Source organism: Canis lupus, chromosome 9 (assembly GCF_048164855.1).
Source record: "Canis lupus baileyi chromosome 9, mCanLup2.hap1, whole genome shotgun sequence".
Lineage (NCBI taxonomy): Eukaryota > Metazoa > Chordata > Mammalia > Carnivora > Canidae > Canis > Canis lupus.
This window is the reverse complement of record NC_132846.1, coordinates 48156496-48173675: the sequence shown is the minus strand read 5'-3', so window position 1 is coordinate 48173675 and position 17180 is coordinate 48156496. Positions and strand designations below refer to the sequence as shown.

The following is a 17180-nucleotide window of genomic DNA, read 5'->3' as shown; positions in this document are numbered from 1 at the left end:
GTCAATAACATTTCCCTTAATTGTGTTTATTGTTGTCTATTTTCTTCATAGTTTTGGTAATTATGCATATCTGCCTAAATACTATCTTGTTTAGTTTTGCATATTTTTGAGAGACTGTAATGTCAAGGGTCTAAGAGCACAGATTTTCATGCCAGTGGTTCTGCCATCATGTGATTAGGGCATATTACTTCTCCATGCCTCTTTCTTCATGTATGAAATAGAGATTAAAAATAGAATTTACTTGGGGCATCTGGGTGGCTTGGTTAAGTGTCCAACTCTTTCTTGGTTTTTGTTTTGTTTTGTTTTTTAATATTTTATTTATTTATTCATGAGAGACACAGAAAGAGGCTCAACCACTGAGCCTCCCAGGCAACCCCAAACTCTTGGTTTTGACTCAGGTCATGATCTCAGGGTTATGGGATCAATCCCTGTATCAGGCTCTGCACTCAGCACAGAGTCTGCTTATCCCTCAGCCTCCCCCTCTGCCTCTCCCATCTCTCTTTTTTTCTCTCTCTGTATCTAAAATAAGTAAGTAAGTAAATAAATAAATAAATACAATCTGAAAAATAGAATTTACCTGATAAGCCTGTTGTGAGGATTAAATGAGTCATTATAAGCAAAGTGTATGGTGTATAGTGGCTATTACATGGGCAGTATTGTCTGAGTGTTTGTTGTTAATATCTATATAAAGCAATCATAAGCAATTTATTTCCCTCCTCCTTCAACATTGTGAGATTCATTCATGTTATATGCTGTAAACCATTCATTTTTACTTCTTTTTCTCTTGATTAATTTGTTTTTTGTGATTTATTTTTTATTGAGGTAATCATTTTTACTTCTGAGTAGTATTCCGGTGAATATTCTGTATTTCTTCTGTAAATGGATAATTAGACTCTAGTGTTATTGTTCTTTTACTCTTCTTTTACTAACAACAAACAATGCTACACAGGCATTATGTTGTACACCTTTCTGTGCCCATGTGTAAGAGTTGCTCAGGGATGTATACCTAGAAGTGGAATTGCTGAGTTGTAGGAGTATGTGTGTCTTCAACTTTCCTAGACCATGCTAAATTACTTTTCAGAATGGTTGCACCAATTTATGCTTCTATTAAGGGAATAAGAATGCCTATTGCCCCATATCTTATTGTTTCTTTCTTAAATATTTGCTAAATGGAAAAAGATAAAATGACATATGGTGTTCTGATTGGCATGTTTCTGATTACTACAGAGGTTTGAGTATTTTCTTCATGTGTTCATTAGTCATTTCTTTTTCTTTGTGAAATACTTCTATTTTGTGCATCAGTTTTGCATTGATATTCTATTTTAAACTGATGATTTATTTTTTCTTAAAAGTTCTTTAAATGTTAGGATACTACTATTTTGTTTATATATGTAGCATATATTCTCCTAATTTGTAGCAAATCTTTCATTTTCAGATGGATGAACTTTCACAAACATTTGTAGATTAAATTCTTTTGTTAGGTTAGTGTCTTTTTTGGCATAAACAAGGTTTATGTATAAAATATAGTTTCCAGAGTCCTTAATCTGGACTTTTAAAAAGTAAGGCTTTTGCAGCCACCCAGGCTGCCCTGTGCCATTAATTCTTGGTCTTTTTAGTTTTATTACATTTTTCCAATAGATAAGACCATTTTTAACTTGTGGCTCAGCATGTGAAACAATTACTCTTCTTTATATTTAGAGAATTTTGTTTGCTTAAAGACATACTAGTGGTATACCTTACATGACTGAATTGGCCACAGAAGATGATTCTTTTAGGAATTTTAACCTTCTTTGTTGTTGAATATAACAAGTCAGATGAACTTTTGCTTACCAATTAAGTTTTTCTTAGAATTGACTTAAAAAGCATTCCTTTATTTGAAGTTTTATTTTGCCATTTTTTTATTTGTAATATCTTCTAGGGAGCATTTAGGTTTTTTTTTTGTTGTTGTTATTTTTTTGTTTTTTGTTTTGTTTTTTTATAATAGTCACAGAGAGAGAGAGAGAGGCAGAGACATAGGCAGAGGGAGAAGCAGGCTCCATGCACCAGAGACATAGGCAGAGGGAGAAGCAGGCTCCATGCTCCATGCTCGAGCCCAACGTGGGATTCGATCCCGGGTCTCCAGGATCGCGCCCTGGGCCAAAGGCAGGCGCCAAACCGCTGCGCCACCCAGGGATCCCAGGAGTTGATCCTATAATTAGTTTGTCTCTTCCCTTTAATGTGAGCTTCCTGTGGTTTAGGGGCAGTTATTTTTTCAAGTGGGCTCTACACCCATTGGGGCCTAGCATGAGGCTTGAACTCAAAACTGTAAAATCAAGACCTGAGGTGAGATCAAGAGTTGGACATTTAACCGACTGAGCCACCCAGGTACCCTAGGGATAGTTAATTCTTAAACAATCTGTAAGCTTGCACATGAAACTCCTACTGTAGTAGGAGTTCACACAGTGGATACCTGATAATTTATTATCTCTTCTTGTTTTTTGTTCCTTCCTGTGTAGAGCAAATTACTGTATATGCATGTAAATCCTTCATATACTCTATACTTATGCAGTGTTGAAGAAATTTATTTTGTGAAGCATGATGTTGTCATGAAAACTATTACAGTTCAGCTGATTTTTTTGGTCATTGTAGATAAGACTTTTATTTGAAATAGTTGCCTTTACTTTCTTTTAGAAAATTGTCTTTAATTTCAGCATTAATTGTGGAGTCTCATACACCTCTCTCCCATTTAAATAGTCAATGTGATTTCAACAGATACTGTATCAGTGAATAGTGCATTTTCTAGAGCTATTATGGAAATAAGATTCAGGAGCACTTCTGTTAACCATTTGAATCCAGTTCACCATCATCTGCAGGATTATATAATAGTAGCCTCCTAATTGTCTTCTTGCCTTCCTTTTTATTCTCATCAATCTATTCTTTTTTGTTAAGTGAAAAATTTGGAGGTATTTAGCACATTCACAGTGTTGAACAACTACTACCTCTATCTAGTTCCAAAATACTTTTTGTTCAAGTTTAATCAGCATATAGTGTTAGATTAGTTTCAGGTATACGATATACTGATTCAGCAATTCCTTACATTACTCAGTGCTCATTATGATAAGTATGCTTTTTCTTTAAAGATTTATCTCTTTATTTATTTATTTATTTATTTATTTATTTATTTATTTATTTATTTGGGGAGGGGGGGAGCGGAGAGAATCCCAAGCACACTTCCCACTCAACAGAGTCTGAGGCAAGGCTCACCCCAGATCCTGAGACCATGACCTGGGCCAAAACCAAGAGTTGGAAGTTCAACCAACTAAGTGTACTGTTCAGTGTACAGTTCAACCATGCTGAGTACACTCTTAATCCCCTTTATCTGTTTCACCATTCCCCCCCCCCCCCACCTCCCCTCTGGCAGCTACCAGTTCTCAATTGAAGAGTCTAGGTTTGTCTTCTTTTTTCTTTGTTCATTTGTTTTGTTTCTTAAATTCCACATATGAGTGAGATCATATGATATGTGTGTTTCTCTGACTTACTTCATTTAGCTTTATATCATCTAGCATCCATGTTGTTGCAAAAAGCAAAATCTCATTCTTTTTTATGATTGAGTAGTATTCCATTGTATAAATACCACATTTTTATCAATTCATCTATTCATGGACACTTGGGTTGCTTCCATATCATAGTTATTGTAAATAATGCTGCAGTAAACATAGGGGTGGATGTATCTTTTTTGAATTAGTGTTTTCTATTTCTTTGGGTAAATAAATACTCAGTAGTGGAATTACTAGGTCATATGGTAATTCTGTTTTTAACTTTTTAAGGAAACTCCATACTCTTCCACAGTAGCTATACCAGTTTACCTGCAAGACTCTCTTGAGACCTAAAGACACATGCAGATTGAAAGTACAGGATGAAAAAATAATTTATCATGCAAATTGATGTGAAAAGAAAGCTGGGGTAGCAATACTTATGTAAGCAAAATAGAATTTAAAACAAAGAATGTATCAGGAGACAAGAACACTGTGTAATCAGAAAGGAAACAATCCAACAAGAGGGTATAACAATTGTAAACATGCACCCAACCTGGGAGCACCTAAATACAAAATGCAACTATTAACCAATATAAAGAAAGAAATCAATAGTAATACAATAATAGTAGAGGAGTTTAACATCCCACTTATATCTGTGAAAAGTTCATCCAGATAGAAAATCAACAATGAAACAGTGGCTTTGTTTTGTTTTTTTTTGTTGTTGTTGTTGTTTGTTGTTTTGTTTTTTGATGGTTTTTGATTTTTAAAGACTATTTTTAAAAATAAACTCTATATCCAGTGTGGGGCTCAAAGTTACAACCCTGAGTTTAAGAGTTAGTTGCATGCTCTACTGACTGAGCCAGCCAGGTGCACTGGAAACAGTGGCTTTGAATGATACACTGGACTAGATAGGTCTAACAGATATATTCACAACATACCATCCAAAAGCACTCGAATACACATTCTTTTCAAGTATGTCCAGATCATTCTTTAGAATAAGTAGATCATGTTAGGCCCCAAAACAAATCTCATCAGATTCACAAAAACTGAAATCCTATCATGCATCTTTTCTGACCACAGTGCTATGAAACTGGAAATCAATCACAAGAAAAAAAAAATCTGGAAAGAACATAAATGAATGAAGTCTAAATAACATGCTGTAAACAACGAATGCTTCAACCACAAAATTAAAAAGGAAATCTTCAGTCCATTCTTACCCAGCAGCCAAACGCAAAACTAAGTTCTGTTTAGAACCTTCCAATGGCTTCCCATTTCTCTCAGAGTTAAAAGTCAGTGTAAGGGCCTATATGACTTTGCCCTTTGTAACCCATTTGGTCTCATCTCTCCTAGTCTGTTGTTTCATTTTGCACTGAACACACTGACCTCCTTTCTGTTTGTCAGGTACTCCAGGCAAGCCACCCTCTTAGGAGATTGCACTGGTTATTTTCTTTTTTTTTTTTTTGAATTTTCATTCTACTTGCATGGCTCACTTTTTTACCTCCTTCAGTTCCTTGCTCAAATGTTACTTTCTTTACTTGAAACTTTGTTACTGCCTCCAGTACTTCTAATCCCCCTCTTAACCTGTTCATCTCATTCTGCAGGGCCTTTACTCTCTTGTAAGGTACAACTCAGTGTAGTAAATGTTTCACAACGAGTTCTCAGAGTATAGTTCCAGCTTGAATGATGGTTGATCTTTCTGTTTGTGCTAATAAGTAAGGTGAAAGTGAAACAAGGAAGATGTGTCAGCATTCCACTGACATATCAGTGGCATGAGAAACTTGCTGAATTGGATAATAGTTTTCAAATAATATAACTGAATTTGCTGAATTGGATAATAGTTTTCAAGTAATAGAAGAATATATCCTCAATTTTTTGGTGCTATTCATATTGTAATGATTATAGACATCACATACTTTTGAGTTTAGTCCATCAATTTCTTAGATCTAGGCAGTCACAAAACAGTCATTCAACCTATGATTGGTAGTTCTTGCGAGGTTCCATGGTGTAAATACTGCCACCATGGCTGATTTCAAGCCACCAACATAAAGTCGCTGAACATGACGTTGTGGATGGATGTACAATAACCCAGCAAGCATCATGTCACTTTCCACCATACAGAGACAAAGTTGTAAATAACTTCAGCAGCATAGATAATAAAACATAGTAAAATGATTAAGAAGTGATGAGTTTTTAATATTTATTACCTTTGTTTTAAAATAACTTATTTATATGTTTATATAATTTTTTTTTAATTTTTATTTATTTATGATAGTCACAGAGAGAGAGAGAGAGAGAGAGAGGCAGAGACACAGGCAGAGGGAGAAGCAGGCTCCATGCACCGGGAGCCCGACGTGGGATTCGATCCCGGGTCTCCACGATCGCGCCCTGGGCCAAAGGCAGGCGCTAAACCGCTGCGCCACCCAGGGATCCCTAATTATTTTTTAATAAAGGCTGTGTTTAACACCTAGTTTGCAAACTTGCTGAAAATTTATCGTTTGGTCTTACCACTCAGCAAACCACTGTAAATAATTTGCCTGTTTATTTTCTATTTATCTCCTTCATAGAGGCAGGGTTTTTGTTCACTGTTGTTTATTGCTGCATGGCATGGTAGGTATTCAATAAATGCTTGTTGAATAAATTTTAATTAAAATATTTAGGCAGCCCGGATGGTTCAGCGGTTTAGCGCCGCCTTTGGCCCAGGGCCTGATCCTGGAGATGCAGGATCGAGTCCCACATCAGGCTTCCTGCGTGGAGCCTGCTTCTCCCTCTGCTTGTGTCTCTGCCTCTCTCTCTCTCTCTCTCTCTCTCTCTCTGTCTCTCTGTCTCTGTCTCTCATAAATAAAATCTTTAAAAAAAATAATATGAGGTTTTTTTGTATATGTATTTTAAAGATTTTACTTAGTTATTAGAGTTAGAGAAGCACAAGTGTCGGGGGAGCAATGGGCAGGGTGGAAGGGGCAGAGGCAGAGGGAGAGGGAGAAGCAGGCTCCCTGCTAAGCAGCAAGCCTGATGTGGGTCTCCATCCCAGGACCCTGAAATCATGACCAGAGCCAAAGGCAGATGCTTAACCAATTGAGCCCCCAGGCACCTCATATATATGCTTAAAATTACTTGACCTTTAAGTCATTAAAAAAATTTCAGTTCAGTATATAACCTTTGAATTCAAAGAAGGAAAGATATGGCTGTAAACTTAAATATTGACAGGGACATTTAAATTTTGTTAATAAGGTGAATTACATTGATTTTTGAATGTTAGGTAACTGCATTTCTTAGAAAAACTACATGTGATCATGATGTATTATTCTTTTAATGTTTTGTTTATTTTGGTTTGCTAAATTTTTGTTTAGAATTCTTGGATGTCTGCTCAAGATATTGTTCTGCAGCTTACTTTTTCAAGTAATGTTTTTGTTTGGGTATCAGGGTAATGTTAGCCTGATTGCAGACTTCGAAAATATTCCCTCTTCAGTTTTTTGGGGAAGAGTTTGTATAGAATTTGTATATTTTCTTACATGTTTGGTGGAATTTGGCAATGAATCCGTTTAGCCTAGGAGTTGTCTTTGTGGAAATATTTTTTTTTCAAAGATTTTTATGTATTTATTCATGAGAGACACACAGAGGCAGAGAGACATAGAGTGAGAAGCAGGTTCCCCACAGAGAGCCCGATATGGGACTGGATCCCTGGACCTGGGATCACGCCCTGAGCCAAAGGCAGATGCTCAACTGCTGAGCCACCCAGGTGTCCCATTTGTGGAAAGATTTTTAACTAGAAATTCAATTTTAGGGGGATCCCTGGGTGGCTCAGCGGTTTAGCGCCTGCCTTTGGCCCAGGGCGCGATCCTGGAGTCCCGGGATCTAGTCCCGCATCGGGCTCCTGGCATGGAGCCTGCTTCTCCCTCCTCCTGTGTCTCTGCCTCTCTCTCTCTCTCTCTCTCTCTCTCTCTCTGTCTATCATAAATAAATAAATAAATCTTAAAAAAAAAAGAAATTCAATTTTATTAATAGGTTAGGAATAGGACTGTTTAGGTTATCTATTTTTTGAGTAAGCTGTGATAGTTTGGGACTACAAGGTATTTTTCCATGTGTCCATGGATTTATTAGAATAAACTTGTTCATAATACTCTTTTATTATCTTTTTTAATGTCTCTGGAATCTATATGATGATATCTCTCTCATTCTTGATATTGGTCATTTGAATCTCCCCCATTAGTATGACTACATGTTTATCAGTGTTATTAATCTCTCGAAGATTTACCTTTTGGTTTCCTTTTCTCTGTTTTCCTACTTTACTGCTTTCTGTTCTGATTGCTACTGGTTCCTTTTTTTCTTTGTCCCTTTAGTTTCTATAGGTGAAAGCTGAGGACATGGATTTAAGTAAGCCTTTTTTTAAAAAAAGACATTTAGTACAGGGTTTCTCAATAGTTGCAGTATTGACATTTTAAGCTGAATAATTTTTTGTTGTGGGTGCTATCCTATGTATTATATGATGTTTAGCAGTATCCCTGGTCAATACCCACTAGATGCCAGTTGCACTCCTCTGGCAACAACCAAAAATATTTCCAGATTGCCAAATGTGTCCAGATTGGCAGTGAATGTCCCTAATTGAGAACCACTGGTTTAGTACTGTAAATTTCTAAGTACCGCTTTTGTGGTATCCTGTAATTTTTATATATTGTGCTTTCATTTAATTCAAAATACTTTCTGATTTCTCTTTTGATTTTTACTTTTACCCATGGACTGTTTTTAAACGTAGTTTCCAAGTATTTGATGATTTAATTTCATTGTGGTCAGAGATCATATTTTATATGATTTGAACTCTTTTTTTAAAAAAAGATTTTATTTATTCATGAGAGACACAGAAAGAGAAAGAGGCAGAGATACAGGCAGAGAGAGAAGTAGGCTCCACACAGGGAGCTCAATGTGGGACTCAATCCTGGAACTCCAGGATCACACCCTGGGCCCAAGGCAGGTGCTAAACCGCTGAGCCACCCAGGAGTACCAATTTGAACCCTTTTGAATTTGAGACTTGTTTTATGGCCCAGAACATGGTTTATGTTGGTAAATGTTCTACATGTACTTGGGAATAATGTGTATTCTGTTGTCATTGGATTTCTATAAGTGTCAGGTCATGTTGGTTGATACTGTTGTTCAAGTTTTGCTGTTTGCATCCTTTTTTTTTTTTTTTTTTAAACTGGAGTTCAATTTGCCAACATACAGCATATAACCCAGTGCTCATCCTGTCAAGTGCCCCCGTCAGTGCCCATCACCCAGTCACCCCAACCCTCTGCCCACCTCCCTTTCCACCACCCCTTGTTCATTTCCCAGAGTTAGGAATCTCTCCTGTTCTGTCATCCTCACTGATATTTTTGCTCATTTTCTCTCCTTTCCCCTTTATTCCCTTTCACTAGTTTTTATATTCCCCAAATGAATGAGACCATATAATGTTTGTCCTTCTCCAATTGACTTACTTCACTCAACATAATGCCCTCCAGTTCCATCCACGTTGAAGCAAATGGTGGGTATTTGTCATTTCTAATGCCTGAGTAATATTCCATTGTATACATATACCACATCTTCTTTATCCATTCATCTCTGATGGATACCAAGGCTCCTTCCACATTTTGGCTATTGTGGACATTGCTGCTATAAACATCGGGGTGCAGGTGTTCCAGCGTTTCACTGCATCTGTATCTTTGGGGTAAATCCCCAGCAGTGCAATTGCTGGGTTGTAGGGCAGTTTTATTTTTAACTCTTTGAGCAATGTCCACACAGTTTTTCAGAGTGGCTGTACCAGTTCACATTCCCACCAACAGTGCATGAGGGTTCCCCTTTCTCCACATCCTCTCCAACATTTGTTGTTTCCTGTCTTGTTAATTTTCCCCATTCTCACTGGTGTGAGGTGGTATCTCATTGTGGTTTTGATTTGTTTTCCCTGATGGCCTGTGATGTGGAGCAATTTTCTCATGTGCTTGTTGGCCATGTCTGTGTTTTCTTTGGTGAAATTTCGGTTCATGTCTTGCCCATTTGATTATTGGATTGTCTGTTTCTTTGCTGTTGAGTTTAATAAGTTCTTTATAGATCTTGGATACTAGCCTTTTATCTGTTATGTCATTTACAGATATCTTCTCCCATTCTGTATGTTGTCTTTTAGTTTTGTTGACTGTTTCTTTTGCTGTGCAAAAGCTTCTTAAGTCCCAATAGTTCATTTTTGCTTTTGTTTCCCTTGCCTTCATAGATGTATCTTGCAAGAAGTTGCTGTGGCCAAGTTCAAAAAGGGTGTTGCCTGTGTTCTCCTCTAGGATTTTGATGGATTCTTGTCTCACATTTAGATCTTTCATCCATTTTGAGTTTATCTTTGGGTCTGGTGTAAGAGAATGGTCTAGTTTCATTCTTCTGCACGTGGCTGTCCAATTTTCCCAGCACCATTTATTGAAGAGACTGTCTTTTTTCCAGTGGATAGTCTTTACTGCTTGTCAAATACTAGTTGACCATAGAGTTGAAGGGCCATTTCTGGATTCTCTATTCTGTTCCATTGATCTGTGTGTCTGTTTTTGTGCCAGTACCACACTGTCTTGATGATCACAGCTTTGTAGTACAACCTGAAATCTGGCATTGTGATGCCCCCAGCTCTGGTTTTCTTTTTTAATATTCCCCTGGCTATTCGGGGTCTTTTCTGATTCCATACAAATCTTACGATGATTTGTTCCAACTCTCTGAAGAAAGCCCATGGTATTTTGATAGGGATTGCATTAAATGTGTAAATTGCCCTGGGTAGCATTGACATTTTCACAATATTAATTCTTCCATTCCATGAACATGGAATATTTTTCCATCTCTTTGTGTCTTCCTCGATTTCTTTCAGAAGTGTTCTGTAGTTTTTAGGGTATAGATTCTTTACCTCTTTGGTTAGGTTTATTCCTAGGTATCTTATGCTTTTGGGTGCAATTGTAAATGGGATTGACTAATTTCTCTTTCTTCAGTCTCAGTGTATAGAAATGCCACTGATTTCTGGGCATTGATTTTGTATCCCGCCACACTGCCGAATTGCTGTATGAGTTCTAGCAATCTTGGGGTGGAGTCTTTTGGGTTTTCTATGTACAATATCATGTCATCTGCAAAGAGGGAGAGTTTGACTTCTTTGCCAATTTGAATGCCTTTTCTTTTTGTTGCCTGATTGCTGAGGCTAGGGCTTCTAGTACTATGTTGAATAGCAGTGGTGAGAGTGGACATCCCTGTTGTGTTCCTGATTTTAGGGGAAAGGCTCCCAGTGTTTCCCCATTGAGAATGATGTTTGCTGTGGGCTTTTCGTAGATGGCTTTTAAGATGCTGAGGAATGTTCCCTCTATCCCTACACTCTGAAGAATTTTTGAAATACCTTATTCTACTAAAGCTGTTCCAAAAGATAGAAAGAGATGGAATACTTCCAAACTCATTTTATGAGGTCAGCATCACCTTAATTCCAAAACCAAAGACCGCACCAAAAAGGAGAATTATAGACCAATATCCCTGATGAACTCATACGCAAAAATTCTCAACAAGATACTAGTCAATAGGATCCAACAGTACATTAAGAAGATTATTCACCATGACCAAGTGCTGTTTACATCCTTGCTGATTTCTGCCTGCTTATTCTATTGATTATTGAGAAAGGAATATATAGTTATTCCAGCTTTATTTTGACTAGTATTAATGTAGTGTATTGTTTCCTCTATACTTCTTTTAACCTTTTTGTCTTTATGTTTGAAGTGGTTTATTATTTACTTTTAACATTATTGTCTTTATGTTTAAAGTGGTTTATTATAGGCAGCATACAATTGGATCTTGCTATTTTATCTGTTCTTAATGAAGAACTAGTTGGTCTGACTGACTACTAGGAAACTAGTGTCACTGCTTAACGTGCCATCTCCCCTAATATTCCTGGTCTCACCAGGCAACATGTAGAGATGGGGGCCAACTTGATGGACAGGATGGAGGACTATTGCATTCTCCTCACTATGCCTACCTGGGACCAGGCAGGGGCATGTGAAAGCAAGGTATCCCTCTTGGGACCTTGAAGGGAACCAACAACTGTGCCTGAGAGAGATGGGACTTTTGGAATCTGACTTGCACTGTTGCTGACCAATCATAACCTTCACTGGTCTTAGTTCTCTGTTAAACCAGGTGTTAACCTATTAGTTGTTGAGTTGCAGAAGGTCAAGGATCGGATCCCAGGAGTAGAGCTCAACATAGTGGCTGTTTACTATCTAGAATATAAGCATTGCAAAAACATAATCAGATATGGCTGTATTAGTACATACTGGCCAATTATTAGTACATACTGTTTATCATATTTGTGCTAGGTTTAATTCTATTTACTGCATCCTAACTCCTATTAGGAAAAAAGAGGAAAATAAAGACATCATCACAAGAAAAATTTCACCTATAATGACTGCCTGTGGGTGCCCTGACCCCTCCCCCAAGCTTCAAGGCTTACACACATCTCTACTTGGAAGCCCCTATCAACTAGCCCTCAAATTTAACAATTCAGTTTCCTGAGGTCTAAAACTTAGGAGTCATATTTGGATTTCTTTCTCTTTCCTACCTTTGATAGTCACCTATTCCTGCTATTAACTTTCTCCACAAAGAGAATCTTGTTGATTCAGTAAAGCTGATGTTATTAAACTGCAAGAAGGGAAAGTGCCACTTTGACAGAATCTTAGTAGTTAGGGGAAGTTAGGAAAATCTATCTCTTAGGGTTTTGAGTTTTGGACTCACATGGTTTAAGGCACATCCTTCAAGATGGGGAACTGGTTGGGGTGGGCAAAGTTTGTGACATGATATTTAGAATTAATGGGCATAATAAGAAAAGGGCCTTGAAGCAATTTGTTATCCTATCAGGAGACCTATTTGCCCTGATGCACACATTGCTTGCCCAGATAAGTTAGTTGGTAATAATTTCCTGAAGTAAATAGTAAAGCTAATTACTGGTTTAGTCTTACCATCCTGGGCAGAAAAAATTTCCTGGGGCACAGTTACATCATGTTGACTCCATTCTCTCTGCTACTCTTACTTTTAAACTTTTCTTCAGTCCCTTTTTATCTGCCTACACTACTACCATTGCCCTAGTTCAAGCTCTCATCATAACTTGCTTAGACTATTTAAAACGCCTTGTAACACATCTATAGTCTTTTGCCCTCAGATTTGTTTTCCTTACTGCCACCATAGTAATGTAACTACATTGCAACTCTTGACACTGATACATGTATATAACTTTTTAATGGCTTCTGGTTGTCCGTAGGTTAAAATCAGTACCTGATCCTTGTCTGCACTCTTCTTGCATTGCTGTCTAGCATTTGATTTCCTGCATCTATGCGTTTGTTGATACTGTTGCCTCTACTTGGAATATCTTCCCTCCTACAATATGTGGCTAATTTTTATTTTTCCTTTAAAAGTTAACTCAGGTGATACCTCCTATAGGAAATGTTTCCTGAACCTAGACTCTGCTTCGAGAACATACTGTGTATAGTGCTGTTATTACATTTTGCCATATTGTGCAGAAATTACCTTTTATGAGGGGAGAGAGCCACCTAAAGGCAAGTTGTCTTTATTAATTTCAGTATCTACTAGCATCCACAATAGGGCCCAGCACATAGTAAGTTCTGTTTTTACTGACCCAAACAAATTGGGTCAGAAGGGGAGGACTTAAGAACTTAAGGGGAGAAAAGAGATGATGATTTAACTTTAAATTGATGTATTTGAGGTAACATCAGTGCACCCAAATAGAGACATATTTAATGAGAGCAGGATTTAAAAGTATTATTGGGAAATCATCCCATTGGAGTAATAGTTTGAACTGATTATTTCACCAAGAGTGATAGTGGAAACAAGAGAGCACAGATTGAGAACTGATATTTGGGGAATACACACAGTGTGTGGGAGAAAGTAGAAGAAGCCCTTAGAGGTATCAGTAGCAACAGAGGTAAACAAGATAAACCAGAGGCATAAGAATATTGGGATGGGGAGAGGCCAGGAGGAAAGAAGCATACAAAGGAAAGTTGGAATCATGGTGTCAAATTTTGCAGAACAGTTTAAGAGTGTGAGAACTGTAAAAAGATTTTCTAAATCTGACACTATTGTATCTAGCTAATAAAATGGGGATTGGTTTATTTTCTTTGTTTCTCTTTCTTTTTCTTTTTCTTTTTCTTTTTAGTTAGTAGACAAAGTAAGACTTTTTTGTTCTCAGTTTTTAAACTGGCAAAAATATATCCTTTATCTTTACCTGTGTTTAACCAGAACTTTCTCAAGGAGTGTGATTTTCTTTATTTGGGAGTAAAGTTTAACCTTATTGAGGGCCTGTAGTAAGTGTTACTTTGAGTTAACATGTTTTTTATTTTTTTCTTATCTCTTTTGTCTTTGTGAGCAAAATCATTATATTTAGATTACTTGAAAACAAATTGGTCTCTCCCTTGATGTGTTCTTATCTTGATTACTAGATTATTTACAGGCCATTGGTAGTTACTCATTAAAAAGTAGCAAGCAAGATATTATCATTATGTATTTTCATTTTACCAAGTTCATTTTAGAACTATTATGATTATATTACTCATTTTCAAAAGTATTTTCAGCAATGAAACCTTTCCTTAAATGTATATGGATCCCAGTATGTGAATCAGATAAAGTGGAGTTTGTATGAAACTGTGACAGGGACCTACAGTCCCTCCGAAGTTGTGTCTAGCTTTCTAACTTCCTTCTCCTTATCTCCAAACAACCATTGGCCTCTGGGTCTTTTCCATGGAAATCCCAGGGCTACTGAAAGCATAGTTTGAAAATCACTTATATGTAATACTCTTTGTAGAAATGCTGATGGCCATATTAATACTGAAAGTTACAAGATATTTAGACTCCAAATCAGTTGACACTTCCGCTTTGTTCTTTTATTGGTCAGTAGTATGTACAACAATAAATAGTTGTCCAAAGAGCAAATAAACTTACGCTAAAATTATTTAGGCAGAAGTTGTATATATTTTTTAAAAGATTTTATTTTTATTTATTTATTCATGAGACAGAGAGAGAGAGAGAGAGAGAGAGAGGCAGAGACACGGGCAGAGAGAGAAGCAGGCTCCATGCAGGGAGCCCGATGTGGAACTGGATCCCAGGTCTCTAGGATCACACCCTGGGGTGAAGGCGGTGCTAAACCGCTGAGCCACCTGGGCTGCCCAGAAGTTGTATATCTTTAAGGAAAGTTGTCAATGTTCCTTTGTCAATGTGACACTGACCTACTATTACATCTGCAGTCTCCTTCCAATACCAGTGATTTTCTCTGGTCTTATATGTCTACATTTTTCCTACCTAGTAAATATTATCTAGTATGATGGGGGTCTATTTTATCCTTTATTTCATCAAATTTATAGTGTGTCATGTATATGACAGGTCCTGTGTTAAAATGCAGGGGTAGTATTTTAAATAAAATACAATTTACTGTTAAGGAAATAGAAAATTGCTGTAAGGTTTGATGAGTACAGTAAAAGAAGTAATCGGAGGATATTAATGGAATCCTGTGAAATGGAAAGACCTAGCTCAGGCCAGCTAAGGGTTTGTCAGGAAAAAGTGCTAGCTTCCCTGAAGACCCTGAGTCAACTCTTCAAAGATAATTAGACTTCAACCAGAGGCAAATAGGGAAAGGTCTTCATAAGTGGGCAGAGAGAGGAAATAGGCTCTGAAAGAGGGCATGCCTTGTTTGGAGACATGTAAGTAGTTTAGTATGGCCAGAGTTTAGCATGTGAAGGGATTGGTGAGTGAAGCCAGATGAAAAACGACTGTGTTTTCCAAGCTTAGGAATTTGGACTTTATTTTGAAAGTGTTATGAAGCGAGTGAAGGATTTTAAGCTGAATAATTGCATGGTCAAATTTGTGTTTTAGAAAGCACTCTGGCAATAGTCAAGAGAACAGATTAGAATGGACCTTTCTTAGAAGCAAAGCAGCCATTAAGTAATAGACTTTAGCAATAATTTACACAAAAATGAGGATGGTAGAACTGATAAGGTGGGTGGGGGAATGAATTCAAGATATATGAAGGAGGCAAAAGCAGTTGAGTTATTGGTTACAGAAAGAGTGAATGAATGCAGGGATGACTCTTAGTAGGGCTATCTGCCTACTAAGAGAAAGAAATTAAGAAGAAAGGAATCTCATGAGCTTTTTGCCTCAAGATTCTTAGAGTGCCAACTTGAGCGAGGGTATAGGTGCTTTTTAAATTTTCTTATATTTGTATTTGCCTATTTTTAAAGTGTTATATGAAGAAGTAATAATAGGACATATTATCAGGGAAGGTTATAGAATTTTTTAAAAAATCTATTAGATTAAGGTAGACTTTTTTTTTTTTTTTTAAGATTTTATTTATTTGACGCAGAGAGAGAGCACAAGCAGCGGGTAGTGGCAGAGGGAAAGAGAGAAGTAGGTTCCCTGCTGAGCAGGGAGCCCAACAAGGGGCTCGATCCCAGGACCCTGAGATTATGACCTGAGCCAAAGGCAGATGCATAACCAACTGAACCACTCAGGTGCCTCAAGGTAGACTCTTATTTAAGATAGTTTAGAAGTGGGGCATCTGTGTGGCTCAGTGGTTGAGCATCTGTCTACCTTTGGCTCAGGTCGTGGTCCTGGGGTCCTGGGATCAAGTCCCACATCGGGCTCCCTGCATGGAGCCTGCTTTTCCCTCTGCCTATGTCTCTGCCTCTCTATGTCTCTCATGAATAAATAAATAAAATATTAAAGGAAGGGAGGAAGGAAGGGAGGGAGGGAGGGAAATCCAGGAATTTTCACATTGCCATTAGTTTGTCAGAATTTTTACCTTTTAAAAAGATGTGTGGTTAGATTGGCTTTTCTGTATAAACTAGCTGAGTTAGTAATAGTTCTGCGACATTATGCATTTTAAAATACAACATGATTTTCCTCAGAATGCAAACTTTGATTTTCAAGCTTTTCATTGGTGTCATTTGGAAATTAATGTTCAATCCCTTGCTATTTAACACTCCTGACAAAGAGGAGGTATCCTTTATATAGCTTTGCTATATCATTTTCAAAAGTTAAGATCTTTTAGGCTGATTGAGGTGGTTAAATCCCTTTAGGGAAAGAATGCTCCTTAACAGAAAATTGGAGGTATTGGCTTCAGATTTTGAGATCTGCTCTGTAAAGTGATACATTCATTATGTTTATTCATTGGTTCTTGAATATTCTGTTGTTTCTTATCAGTTAGATTTTCTTTCCCTATAGTTTTGGTGATTTCTACTGTACTTTTGAAAGCATTAGAGAGGTACCTCTCCCAGTAACAAAACAAAGGTTGTGGTTTAATACCTTTTAATTACAGAGATAATGATGAGATTTGGACCTTTATAATTGAAAGCTGTTAGTTTACTTTCATTCTGTAATGATTATAAATATGAAAGTATGTTCTGATATTATACTATTTGCAAGAAAAAATTTTCCTTAGAATAATTTATTCCTTGTAGAACTTTATCTTCTTTATGTTTAAAAGAAACTTTCTTTTTAAGCATCTTTATAAAAAGGTAGTTCTAGTCCTTTGTTTAGTATTTTCTAATAGCAAGCCAAAAAGGTTCCTAAATTTTGGTGTTTAGGAATGATTTTTTCCTAGTAAGTATGAAAGTTTTCAGAAATTGTTAGCAGCTTGTAATTTGG

General features: G+C 37.0%; 1 protein-coding gene across 20 annotated transcripts in view; it reads left to right on the top strand.

Moving 5' to 3' along the window:
* Positions 1-17180, top strand: part of NUMB (NUMB endocytic adaptor protein) — a 162650-nt gene that overhangs the window by 82369 nt on the left and 63101 nt on the right. The window contains exon 1 of one of the 20 annotated variants that reach the window (XM_072839214.1): positions 1537-1559. The exons of the other annotated variants lie outside the window; for them this stretch is intronic. The gene's annotated coding sequence lies outside the window, so the exon portion shown is untranslated. Of the gene's footprint in view, positions 1-1536; positions 1560-17180 lie in introns of those variants that run through there. 20 annotated transcript variants of the gene reach the window in all.